Below are 13,526 nucleotides of genomic sequence, written 5' to 3' on the forward strand. Positions count from 1 at the left end.
CTATTATTAACAATTTTAAAGAGGGGGGACGCTTGGGTGGCTCAGTCGAGGGAGCATCAGGTCGTGATCTCAGGGCTGTGGGGTCAGCCCCACGTCGGACTCCACGATAGGCACGGAGTCTGCCGGAGATTCTTTCTCTCCCTCTCCCTCGGCCCCTCCCCCGGTTCATGCTCAATCAATCAAATCTTAACAAAAAAAAAAAATTGGATGACATGAGGCTAAGCGAAATAAGCCAGTCGCAAAAGGGCAAATACTATAGGATCCCACGTACACGAGGTCCCCAGAGTGGTCACGTTCATAGAGAGCGACAGCAAAGAGAAAGATGCCAGAGCACTGATGGGGGAGGAGATGGGGAGTTCAGGTTTCAAGTGTAGAGTTCCAGTCTGGGTTTGGATGATGCCTGCAGAACCATGTGACTGGACTTACTACCACTGAACTATACACCGGAAATGGCTAAAATGGTAAATTTTATGTGTATCTATTTTACCACGATAATTTTTTTTTTTTAAAGGAGGGTAAGAGGGAACAATAGCGCTGAGCGGGGGATGCTGGTCTATACGGGGATTCGGGTAGAGATGTATGTTCCAGGGGAGAGGGAATGGGGAGGAGCGGACACCAGACAGGGGTCCAGGACCTGGACCAGGCATGGAGGTGAAGAAGGGGGACAGTTCCAGGAGGCAGAAGGTCTGCAGGGAGAAGAAAAACCAGAGGGCTTAAGGCCTCACAAGGCTCTGACTTAGAGCCTGGGCTTGGGGCAGGGAGGTGCATGGGGCAGGGACCCGGTATCAAGTAGGAAATGAAGAGAGCTTGATAAAGGGACTTTGCACAGAGCTGTAGATCAGGATCTGAGAACAAGCCAAGAACAACAGAGAAGCATCCAGATTCATAGCGGTAGGAGCCGCCAACACTGCCTGAAGGGCCACAGAGAGGAAACAATGCCAGAGCCAGGCCAGGAGCCCCGGAGGAGGGGTCACCAGACCAGAGCCAGAGAGGAACACATCAGGGGGAATAAATACCTCGCTTCTCTTTCCTCCTGCTTTTCATTCTCCTGGTGATGCTTCCCCATGAATGAACCTAATCAGTAGCCAAGGGTAAGGGAAGCTGGGTAACGGGTCTGCAGAGGTCAGCCTCGTAAGGCCCAGAGGAGGGCAGAGAAGGGAGGAGAATGGACCCAGAGGGGCAAATAGAGAAAACCCAGCACAGATGGTAATGCCATGTGTTGAAATGACTAACCCAAGGGAAGGAGCCCTTTTTGGACAATTAGCTGGCCGGTAGCGAGCCCGAAGTAGAGACCTATGCCTGAGGCAGGGCAAGGAGGTACAAGAGGTAAGGGGGGGTACTGGGGCTGAGGGGCTACTCAGGCACCCGGGGTTCCCCCATTCCAGGTCTAGTAGAAAGAGGGTCCAAGGCAGCTGGGAAAGCTAGCCTGCACCCACTGCAGGCCCCCCTCCCCTTCTGCCCTGAACTACCTCCCACAATGAAGCCGGGGGGGGGGGGGGGGGGGCGGGGTGGCAGAGGAAGACGAGGGGAGGGCAGAGGGGGTGTGCCCGGCTAGGGCAAGGTGTGCCCAGGCACTAGTCCCAAATTGTTGAAGCCAGGGCTGGCCAGGAACCAAATCAGTGTGGTGCAGTTTCCTAAAGCCAATAGGACTCTATTTAAGGAATGGGCTTCCCTCTGAGAATGCCTCCTCCCTGCCCCTTCTCTGGCCTCCCCCACAGCCCCTCCACACACACAGCCATGGCTCCCCAGGCAAAGCAAGTCCCCCTCCAGGGCCCTCTCCCAGCCCTTGATCTGTCTACTCCCCGCTCTGCTTTGGGAGGCCTGGCCAGGCAAAGGAGGCAGGAGGAGCGAGCACACTGGTGCGAAGCCAGCCCCAGGCCCCAGCAGATGAAATATTCATGCAGCCAGAAGGCAGGAGACCAGCCGAGGACTCGCCCCTGGGGCTACTAGGCTTTGGTAATGGAGGCAGCAGCTGTAGCCCACCCCTTTCCCCCACCCCAAGCTTTGTTCTGCAGACTGGAAAGGGCCAGCAGCGCCAGGATCCCAACCACTCAAACCCAAACACACTCCAAAAACATATGTGGGTGAAGAAACGTGGGGGGAGCAGGGAGGGGAGGAGGGCACACACAGACACTCACATATACAGACGGGCACACAGGCACATAAAGCCACACACACCACAAACACACTCCATGCACGGATGACTCTCGGTGTCCTATAAATGCCTTCTTAACACCTGCTCTCCAAGACCGTCACTCGCTTCACCCTAGTCTGGATGCTGCTCAGGCCTGCTCTGGCACTTCCAGCCCTGTTCCTTGGGACAGGAAGCTTCTATGGGGACACCACTAGCGGCCCCACCCCCAACCCCACAAAGGCCTCACATTCCAGGCTTCCACTAGAGAAAGGTCTCTGGGCTTCCAAAGCCTCTCCAGGAGCCTGCCCTACCCCTGAATTCCGCCGCACTCGGCCCGCTCGCTGTTCGGCCAAGGAAAGGAAGGTGGAAGCTGCAGGACCGACAGGCCGCCCAAAGTCACGAAAAGAGGAACCAAAGGGTGACTTGAACTCACGACTCCAGACGCCCAACCAAGCACCACTGAAGGTCCAGAGGTTCCAGTCTCACATTCCTCTCCCAGTTAGGATGGCCCCTCCCCCGTCCCCTCCCAGCCTTGGTTAGCAGCTACCGGGGTGCAGGATGCATGGTAACAGGGGGCTCCTGGGGCGTCTCCCATTGGATCCCAGGGCCCTATTAGACAACAGAGGCGCAGTCAGTGTCCTGGCGAGAACTCAGGCTAGCGAGTTCTGCTTCCAGTTCCAAATTAATAACCTCCCTGGCCCCGGACGCCCCCGGGAGCTGGTGGGCTCCCACCCACAGGGAGTGGAACTGATGTCGCTGCGGCGCTAGTCCTTGCCGGACGCCCCGTTCCTTGCTTCCCCTGCGGGGGGCCCTCCGGGCCTGCGGGGGGCGCTGTGGGGGCCGGGCCTCTCTGGCCGGCGGGCGGGCAGGGAGGCCACCTCCATGGTGGTGCGCTGTCCAGCATTTCAGCAATCGGCGGCGGCGGCGGCGGCGGCGGCGGCGGCGGCGGCGTCCGCGGGGAGACGGAGGGCGCGGGGCCGCGGGGGCCGCGGAGCTGCGCTGCCGAGCCCAGCGGAGGAAGAAGCCGGGACTAGCGGGGCCGGAGGGCCTGGTTTCAGCCCCCGGCGGAGCGTGGCGGCCAGCGAGGAGGTGAGAGCCCCTAGTGGGGCGGGGGCATTTCCCAGAGGGGCTGGGGCTGGGTTGAACCTCGGGCCTCCACAGTCGGACAGGGGCTCAAGAGTCCGCAGGCCCCAGAGCAGAGGGCAGGTTGGGGGACTGCAAGAGTGTTTGATCCGGGGTGCGAGGCACTGGGAAACAGAGATAAGGAACATTGTTCATTTCACTGAGCGGAATGGAGAAAGTGGGAACACTGCGGGGTCATGGGCAGGACTCCCCTGGGCATAAATGACCATGGCCTGTCCCACGAGGATGCTAGGGAGGCCCCCAACTGCAGTCCAATTGCCCTCCCCCCCAACTGAAGAGAAGGACCTGCTCCCTAGGGGAGGGAGAGATCAATGCAGGGACCCCATGGAGATGCTGGTCCCTGGGAGGGGTGGAGGGAGGAAGTCCCCACCTGAATGCTGGGCTTCTGTCCAGCAGAGGGTGGCAGCACAGGGGACAGGCTGGCCCCTTTCCCAGCTGCCCAAATGCCCCTAGGGAGGCAGGCCTGGCAACAAGAACTGGGTCTCACACAGGATGGCAATTACTCTCACACTGGAAAGAGGATGGAGGGCACAGAAGAGAAAATAACCACAAGGAGTTTCAGGGGGTGCTCTGTGGCCTCCCCGAATGCCCAGGGAGAGTTTCTGAAGCTCTGAGTGGGCCCGAGCTCAGAGCAAATTCCTGGTCAAAAGGAGAGAGGAGAGAAGAGACGCAGCCTCTGCCTCACAGCCTCCTCCCCCTCCCTCCCAGGGCTCCTGCCAGGGCAGTGTCGAAGCCTCCTGCAGTTCCTGCTCCTGGCAGCAGGTCCATCATGGGCATGGGTTTGGTGGGAAGCAAGAGAAGGGCACCCAGGTGTAGCCTGCTTCTCCAATGCCTGTGCTCTAGCCCAGCCACGACTTCTCACTCCCCTAAGACCTCACTCACTCACCCACTTCTGGCATCAGAGGGCCTGGGCTGGCCTTTGGTCCTGTGTCAAGAGAAAAGGCAGGAACTTAGATGGAGAGCAGGGCAGGGACTGGAGACTTCTTTGTGCATCTTAAGGTCGTGGCCCCGGCAGGTACAAAATTCTTCCCCAGCCAGAAATAGGACCAAGCTGGCTAGGAACTTGCTCCCACACATTAGCAGCTTTGGGGTTTCTTAACTTTATGCCCCATCCCACTCTCCTGTGAGGAGTGGAGGAGGCATTCTTGAAGGGTGAATAAAGATTTGATTGGATTTGAAGAGGTGGGGGTAAGTCTGTAGGGTGTCACGGACTCTGAAGTCTGAGAGAAGGGTTCCGATCTCAGCTGCATGACTTCAGGTCAGCCACTTCTCCTTCCTGAACCTGTTTTCCCAATTTGTAAAACAGGTGTCATGTGGACAGCATCGACTTTGCTGTTCCAAGACACAATCCAGATAATAGAAGGAGATGAGTGTGGGGCTGGAAAATGCCGGGCGAGTGTTAGTCGATGAAAGGCAAGTAAGAATTTCTTCAGGAGGAGCTGGGTAAAGGTGGGAAAGTTTTCAGCGTTGTTTGAAGCACGTCTGTGTCTTCCCAGAAGAGGTGGACTTTGGCCCAGGGCCTGGTACCAGGCTCCGTGCTAGGCACAGGGCTACAGATGACTCAGTCCGTCCTCACAAAAGCTTCCCAAGGAAGGCACCGTTGTCCCGATTTTGCAGCTGAGAAATGAGACTGGAGTATCTTCCCCAAGGTCACAAAGCCACGCAAGCCATCTTCTCTGGGGCAGGAGTGCAGCTGATGACCTGTCCCAGCCCCTTGATAGCAAGGCCCAGTTAAATGCTAGTTTCTTGATTCGGGATGCCGGCTTTCCAGGTGGGGAGCCTGAGACCTATGAGTGAGGGTGTGCAGCACAGTGGGGAGCTGACTCCCCCAAGGTCACTGGGATATTTGGAGGGGGAACGTGCTTTGAACTGGCCAGCTGGGTGCCCCCAGCACAACCCACCCCTGCCGCTGTCACGCCTGCCAGAACGGGACTCTGGGTCTGGCAGGCCCATCTGCTCACTGCCATGCCCACTTTTCACCTCCTCTGCCTGCCAGCCTCTTGTTGACCTCAGCAAGCCAGAGACTGGCTGTTCCTTTCTGAGCAGACAGCCCCCACCCCCTGAGACCGGGCCATGGTCACACATGGTCACCGCTGGGGTCATCCTCCCCTACAGACTTTGCTTTTCCTCTGCCCACTTCTTACCGCCCCCAAGGCTCCCCCTGTCCCAGCAGCAATCAGGGGCTCTGTTGAGGAGATGAGGGGAGCCCACCCTCTCTTGTTTAACTCCCTCACCCGCTCTGAACCCCAGCCGTGCACCCGTCACTTCACATACGTGACCTCATTTCACCCTCCCAAAACCTGGTATCAAAAGTGTTTTGCTCCCTTTCATGGAGGAGCAAAACAGGGCCTGGGAGTGACGTGACTTCCCCAAGGTCACAGAGCAAGGTCTTGGTGCAGCCCACACCCACTGCCGCAGGCGCCCAGTGTGGCTTCCACAACATCACTCTGTCCTCAATTCCCTAGGCTCTCCTGGGTGACCGTCAGCCGGGGCACTGTGGGCCGGCGGAAGGTGGGAGGACGCGGGAGGGAGAGGTAGCGGAAGGGCTCTGGGACAGGAGTCTGAGGACCTTCTTTCTGCGCCCATCTCTGCCCCTGGTTCCTTATGTGACCTTGAGTAGGTCCCTTCCTGTCTCTGGGCCTCAGTGTCCTCAGCCATAAAATGATGGGGTTTGATTGGATGACCCCCAAAAGCCCTGCCAGGAGCACGATTTTAAGATCTCTCTGTTCTGTAAATCTGGATGTCGGGAAGCCTGAGGTGCTATGGGCAGAGGTCGAAGTCACCTCCAAGTGTTTCCGAATTTGACTTCTTAGTTGAAGCTGAGATTTAAAATTTACCTGTCCCTCTCATCGGCAATCTTGGGGTCTTAGCTAAAGGGAGAGAATATGACTTGGAGAGGCCCAGCGGCTTACGTGGAGACCCCAGGTTCTTTCTCTGAGGCAGGATTTAGCCGTCCTGGCTCAGGATTGGAGGTGACTTACAGGGACACTTCGAAGATGTCTTCCCGAGTTGTTCACCAAACTCCAGGAGGCTCCCAGGACACAAGCGCACAGGCCCCAAACCTAGGGAAGCGGCAGGGGTGAGGTCGTTGAGGCTGATTCGTGGTGTCTGGGTGAGAGGGAGGGGTTTTGCAAATGTTGCTCTGAAAAGCCAGTGCAGGGCCCCGGGAGAGGGCGTGAGCTGGTCTGGGGACGAGTCCAGTCTGAGCAGGGAGAGGAGGTCAGGCAAGAACGTTCCCTCTCAATTCTAACAGCCACCTGTGTTAGGTGTGGAAGGGTGGGGGACTCAGGGAGGTGGAAGGATAAAAGAGGGCACTCGGTGAAGGTGGGTTCAGAGAGGAAGGGGGGGTGGGCTGCTCTGTGAGGGGGGTGGGGTCAGTGAGGGATGAGCAGAGGGACTACGATAGGGAGCGACTCATCACCAACAGTTACAGACCCCAGGCCAGGTTCTCACTGTGGCTCAGGGCCTGCCGACACCTCTGGGTTCTGCTCCTTCACCTTCTTCTGGGCACAGGAGGGGGACAGCTCCATTCTCAGAGGCCAAGCCCTGTTGACTCCATGCCATTCAGAACGGGGGTGGGGTGGGGGGAGACTTTAGGGGGCCGGGGCAGGGGAGCAGGTCCAGGCTGCCCAAGCTGATCCTTTTGGCCTGGGGGAAAGGCCACAGTGGTCATGTGTACCTTAGCCACAGAGCAGCCCCCGACCCCAGGGACACCCCTACCCCCAGGCAAACGCTACCAGCCCATCCACCTGAGGCGCAGGCGCTGCCTCCCAGGTGTCCAGCCTGGCCTCAGCCTCCTGCCAGCCCCTCCCTGGCCTCCTGCCCGCTGCAGAGGCTGCTCTTCCAGACGAAGCTGCCAAGCGGGGCCACAGTTCCCTTAGCATCCTGCTGGGGTCTTTGAGGCCTACGAGGGGGTCTGGGCCCAGTGAACCGGACCCTGGGGTGCAGGCAGCTTCCTGAGCCGGGGAGCTCTTGGCCTACCGATTTTATTTCTACCTTCGAGTAGGGCCTGTGGCTCTGTGACCCCTCCCGTACTGAGCTCCATCCCCACCACCACGCCCCAAAACTGCCCGGTTGGAGACAGGTAAAAAGCAAGTTTCACTGAATTCTTGTGATTCGAAGAATGGCACAAAATAGAGAAGCCAAGGAGAAAATAAAGCTCATCTGTAGTCCCACTGCCCAGAGAAAGCCACTGTGAACACAGGGGATGGTGCCCTCCGGATTTTGTCCGTGTGTTCATAGCGACATGGAGTTAAATGACTGGGAATGCACTGTTCGGGGAAGCCGGCATTCTGTTTTCCACTCTATCATGAGAATTCTCTGATGTCTTTAAAGATTCTTCAAAAAGCTTGCTTTCAATGGCTATTTGAAGGTTGGAGCCGCTTCCCAAGGGAGCCGGTGAGAGCTGGGAGGAGAGCCTTGCCCCCCACCCCAGCCCCTCCTTCTTGGGTGGGGCCACACCTTTCAGGTCTTCTGGCCCGGGGAGGGGCGGTTTCCCTTGGAGAGATGGCTTTGGGCCCTGTGACAGTCAACCAGGGATGGAGGAGGGAAGGGCCAAAGCTGCTGGGGGAGAAGGAGCGTGTGAGGGTCATACATCCCCTTGGATCCAACAAGACCTCAGAAGAAAGCTCAGAATGGGGAATCAGGCGATTACCAGTCTCCTGGGCTCTGATCTCATTTGGGCCCCAACCTCTACACTCAGGTCTGTTTCCTCCCCTGTACAATGGGCATAAGGATACCTGCCTCCAGATGTGCCGTGGGAAGTGACTTGGGCCAGGATTAAGGCCAGGGCACTACCCCCAGACATGGCAGTCAGCTGAGTGTGAGACCACATGGTCAAGCTCTACTGGCTGCCTCCAATTTTCTGGTCCCAGTCTGAGCGCTGAGGACCCAGGTGAACCGGACTCCAACCATGACCTTGAGGAGCGCCCAAACTAGTGGGAAAGGCAGGCACGAGGAAACAGAGCTGATGTTCTGGTCGGGCTGAGATGACCACGCTGGGCAGCCAGAGGAGGCTTCTGGGAGGGGAGCATTGAAGTTGGGCTTTCGAGAACAACAGGGAAGGTGCCAGACAGAGAAGGCAGGGGCATGACACTCCAGAGAACCGCGTGGGCACAAAGGAATGAAAAGTCCTGGTGAGCTAAGAGGATAAGGAATGATCTAATGTGGCCATAGCACACAGAGCATGCCTGGGAGTAGAAGGTGGAGGGCAGCCCAGGGGGCAGGGATAGGCCCCGCCAGGTCGGGAAGGATCTTAAGAACCACTGTAAGAGCTGGGGATTTATTTGGAAAGCAATGGAAGTCAAAAAAGGCTTTGGAGCATTGTCAGGAAATAGTCAGATCTGCACTCTAGGAAACCCACTCTGGTTGCATTCAGGCAGGGGGTGGGGTGGGGATGGAAAGAAAGAGACCAAAGACAAACAGGTCGGGGGTTGGGAGGAGGTGAGCGCAAAGGGGACACGCACTGGAGACACCCTCTGGGAGAGCTGACAAGGGGGTACGTGCAAGGGGGAGAAAGAAAGACCTGTGGGCCGGGGGCAGGGCAGGATGGGGAGCCCAGCCTTGGCTACTGGGCCGGCCCTCAGAATCAGAGAACCCCGGGCTGGGGAAGGAGGCTTCGGGACGGGCAGAGGAGCCAAGCCACCCCTTCTCCCAAGAGAGCACCAGAGGGGGACTTCTGGGATGGGAAGGAAGCTGGAACTCAGCTGGTCCTGCCTCCAGGCAGCCCTGTCCCCTCTCCCTCTCTGTCCATCAGTGTCCCCAGAATTCCTCTCTTCCCTGCCTCCAAATGCTCTCTCCCTCTGTCCCCTGCTCCTCGGGTATCAGAAAGCAGAGATGATCATTCATTCATTCATTCATTCATACATCAGACTTTGGCTCAGCAGTCCTCTGAATTCAACAGCTGAATTACCATTGGCATCCCCAAATTCCGTGCTAGGCCCTGGAGAAAGGGGGGAGCAGCTGTCCGTCCAGTAGGGAGCGAGTCCCATAAACTGGTGAATGTTTTGAGACAGAATATGGGTTAATGAGGGAGCGTTCCAAGGACAGCTGGGGCACTGGCAGTTGGGGAGGTTGCTTGCCCAGCTGACTTTGGAGCTGGACTTAATAGGAGTACAGGTTTGCCAGCGGGAGGGAAAGGGGAAGGCATTTCCGGCAGAGGAAACAGCATGAGCAGAGGTGCGGAGGGAAAACACCAAGCTCTTGGGGGATAGTGTGGCTGGAGAGTCGGGGTCTGGGCCCAGGGCCCAGGGGCTGAGGACCAGGCTGAAGAGGGAGGGCTCATGAAGGATCTTAGTGCCAGTCCGGGGGGGGGCGGGGAGGGGGGCCCTGGCCTTTCTCCTGTGGGCAGTGGAGAAACCCAGGGATGTTTCCAGCAGGTGAGCAAATGGCCAGAGCTGTTTCAGGAAGGTCACCCCCGAAGGGCAAGCATGATGTGGGCAGATGGAGAGAACTGGGGACCTGCGACATGTTGTCACATGGCCAGGGGACTCTCCTACTGCAGCTCAGCTCCTCCCGACCCGGGACACCCAGATCCACGGCAGCCATGGGTCTCTAGGTGCAGGGTACCTACATCGGGGTTTCCAGAACAGCCTATGAAAAGCAGATTCCTGGGGCTCACCCATAATGATGGATTCAGTATGGAGCCTGGGGATCTGCATTTTTTAAAGCTCCCAGGCGAGTGTACATGCCAGAGTCGGAGACCAGCACCTCCTCACCCTGCTCGTGCTGCTGTCTTTGCCTCGATGCCCTTCTCCCCCTTCCTCTACCTCTTTGAATTTCAGCCTTTGCTCATGTGTCTTCTGAACAATACCTTGTTCCAAGCTCTCCTCCCTCCGTGTGCCCCCAAGCGTCCCGTGCTACTTCCTTCCCGGCCCCTCTTGGACTCTGTCCTGGCTGGTCGTCTACCCTTCTGGCTCCCTCGGTACTCACCGTAAACACCCCATTTCCCATGTGCTGGGTCCTGCTCTAAGGGCTTCCCATGGACTAACTCATTAGCCCTCACAACGTCCTAGGAGGTAGTCGGGCCACACTACCGTATCAGGGGGATACTGAGGCACAGAGCGGTGCCTAGCATCACCCAGCTAAGACACGGTAGGAAAAAAGAGGCCTCACCGTTTGATGATACCACAGACTAGGAGCTCCTGGAGGGCAGAAACCCTGTGTTAGCCACTGTTGTGTGTCCCCAGTGCAAACACAGGGTCTGGCCTCAGTCATCTGTAGGATGGGCTTAAGGGCAGTGATTCCCCTCCAGGGCTGCTTGGCAGCTTGGGGAAGTCCATGGCCCTACAGGGGTTGAGGCATTGAGGGGGCACAGTCTGGAGGGGTAGTAGCAGCAGAGACAGGGACGCCTGTCTGGGATTTTAGGGCAGAACAGGTTTGTAGACAATAGCTCTCCTCTGCTGTGCTGAGGTGTGGCCTCTCCAGCATAAATCAGACCCTCTCAATCCTGGCCAGGGACCAGGGGCGGGCTTGTTGGCAGCAGAGGAGGGGGGAAGGTGTCAGACGAGGCCCCGATGAAGATTCTGGGGCTGATGGCAGAGCAAGGTGGAGACTCAGAGAGCAGCCCCCGCCCAGTCACCCAGTCTGACCTTAAGGGACTTACCCCTTCCAGAGCAAGGAGAGCCCCCCACCATCCCTGCCTCCCACCCACAATCCCTCAGGAGCCATAGGTTATTGTCAATGATGTTGTTAATTAACTGCTTAATTAACTATTTAGGCTAATCAGATTAATTGACATTAATTGGCTACCATTTGTCAAGGACCCTGGAAAGCTGTGCCTCTCAGAGTTGAAGTGTGTGATCGGGGCTGAGCAGGGGAGTCAGGGAGGAGCTGTCACTGTACAGCAGAGCTGGGGGGGCAGGTGGCAGGCAGTGGCAGGACCAAGGGCACCCGGACGGCTGCACAGGGACTGTGCATCTCCCAGGGGTTCTCGGGGGCTGGGCCCTTGAACTCCTGAGTTCTGGCTCTTCATACGTTGGGAAACACATCCCTCTTCCTGTCTCTTAGTTGCATTAAGAAAAGGTCTAATGAGGGACCAGAGAGAAAGGGAGATACTTTCCATCCCTCAGGGCTGTAAAGACCTCAGAACGGGGAGAGACCTTAAAATCCTAAATAAGCCATTATATAAGTAGGTCAGCACATCACTGCTGGATGGCATGCATATATTTGGTTAAAGAAAAAAAAGAGAAAGATGAGCAGTATAGGGTAGATGAAACATGCAAAATATTAAAATGTGATCAAGTGAACAGATTTGCATTTGGTCAATTACAGCCCCCAAACCCCACAGTACATTCTTATGCCTGTTTTAAAACACAACTTACAGTTTTAAATTATAACACTTGAAACAAAAAGAAAAAAAAACTACTATGAAATGCATCCTACGTTTTGGAAAAAGAAAGAAAAAAAGTGCCAACCCACTCAAAACTGGGAGTGTGAATTCAGAGCCACTCTGTTCAGCTTAAATGGCTTCTACGTCTAGGAGCCCAATGCTGGGCTGGAAGTTGGTAGCCTTGACTTTTTCTGCAGACCCCCTGTGGGGTCTCTTCTCCTCTCCAGAATCCTAGGGCCTGTCTTCCTGACAGAGTGTTTATGGGCAGCACGGGAGGTGTGAATTTCAAGTATTCTGGAGATGAATACAAATGTGAGGGGAGAAAAGGGGTCCATTTCTGGGGGAGGGTCAAGTTGCCAGGATAGGAAGGGTGTTCCCTGGGTAAGAGGAGGGCCTCGGTGACAGAGATCTCTAGCTCGGTAAGGGAGGACCTAAAGCATGAACATGGGGTCTCTCTCTCTCTCCCCCTTTACTGCCCAATCCTGCGGCCCCTGGGGGAGGAAGGACCAGAAGAGACTGGAGGCGGTTGCCTAGCAACGGGAGGCGCATCTGGATCGATGGGAAAGGCAGAGGAGCCTCCAGCCCCCAGCCCGGCTCTGTCTTTGATCTCACCCGGCCCAGCAGAAACCTGGAGGGGGGGGGGGATGCCCAGGGCAGCCTGCTTGATTAGAGCTGAGTCAATAGAGGGAATTTTCCATAATGAGATTGTGTGGGCAGTGGAGGCAGCTGCCCTGCCTTCTCCCGTCACCCTCCCCGGTGGGTGGAAGGGGTTGTCTATCTGTCCCGCACACATCCTTCCTGCTGAGAGCTCCCAGGGCAGCCCCTCGCCACCAGCTTTGACTCTTCTTAGTCTTAGGCCACCAGAGACTCAGAGTCCGGAGCTACCCTGGCCCCAGTAGTAGTTGCCAGGCCACTGACACTTTGTCCAGATGGGGAAACTGAGTCTCAACAAGGAAAGGAGATCTGATCCTACAGCTTCTGGCCCATCTTCCTCTTCCTCAGTCCAGCTCCCAGGTGTGAGCCTGAGGGATCTGATCCTTACAGGGAGAAGGTGCGGAAGGGCATGACAGAAAGAGATGTGGGCCCCCGGGCTCAGCTGCTTTCACTGCAGCTTCAGCCCCAGAGGCCAGGGAGGGAGAGGCCTCAGAGAGTACGGACTCCTGGCACACAGGTGTCTCTCCCTAGGATGCCTTGCCAAGGCCATCTGGCTTGGACCCTCCCCAGGACACAGAGATCTCTCCCTGGCAGCCCATGCTGTCGGTGACAGCTCAGCCATGAAAAGCTTCTTTCTCAGGTTACTGCCCCCCCCACCCCTGAACCTCAAATCTCCATCCTAGCTCAGGCAGCCAGGGGGACGCTATCTGCTATCCAAAGACCAGAGGGGACCCTGAAGAGAAGCAGAGTGGGCTGGGTGGGACGGGGTTCCTTTGTTCCAGCGGAGTGCAGGGAAGGGCGACGAAAAGACCACTTGTTTGTTTGGAATCAGTACTGGTATGTACAGAGCTGCCTTCCAGGTTGCACTGGTCTGCATTATTTTTGATGACCAGTTTGCATGGTCTGCTCTCTTCCACTGGTCTATAAGGCTGGTCTGCCTTGGTCTGTGGGTTCTCCCCACCCCCGGCCTCTGTGGGTGAGTCTGGTCTGAACTCTGGCTTCAGGCTCTCTGTGGCCTGTCCTGGGCTATGCTGGTCTGTACTGGTCTCGTCTGGGCTGTACCGCCTCTGCTGTGGGCTCCTCTGTGGGGAGCCGACAGCTGAGGCCTCCTGTCCTTAGAGACCTGCCACCCAAGACCTCTGCTCTGGGACCCCAAATCAGAGCCAACAAGAACAGGGAACAGAGGCCCTGGGCTGATCGGCAAGAGCCTGGGTGCCAAGCAAGTCCTTTCTACCCAAAGACAAAGCTGAACTCCAAGGTTTAGCA

General features: G+C 57.0%; 1 protein-coding gene across 3 annotated transcripts in view; it reads left to right on the forward strand.

The window, feature by feature from the left end:
• Nucleotides 1-3,102: 3,102 nt before the first annotated feature.
• Nucleotides 3,103-13,526, forward strand: part of SRRM3 (serine/arginine repetitive matrix 3) — a 55,027-nt gene continuing 44,603 nt past the window's right edge. For all 3 annotated transcript variants that reach the window (XM_045994002.1, XM_045994003.1, XM_045994005.1), the window contains exon 1: nucleotides 3,103-3,223. The gene's annotated coding sequence lies outside the window, so the exon portion shown is untranslated. The remainder of the gene's footprint in view (nucleotides 3,224-13,526) is intronic.

Source organism: Meles meles, chromosome 21, assembly GCF_922984935.1.
Source record: "Meles meles chromosome 21, mMelMel3.1 paternal haplotype, whole genome shotgun sequence".
Lineage (NCBI taxonomy): Eukaryota > Metazoa > Chordata > Mammalia > Carnivora > Mustelidae > Meles > Meles meles.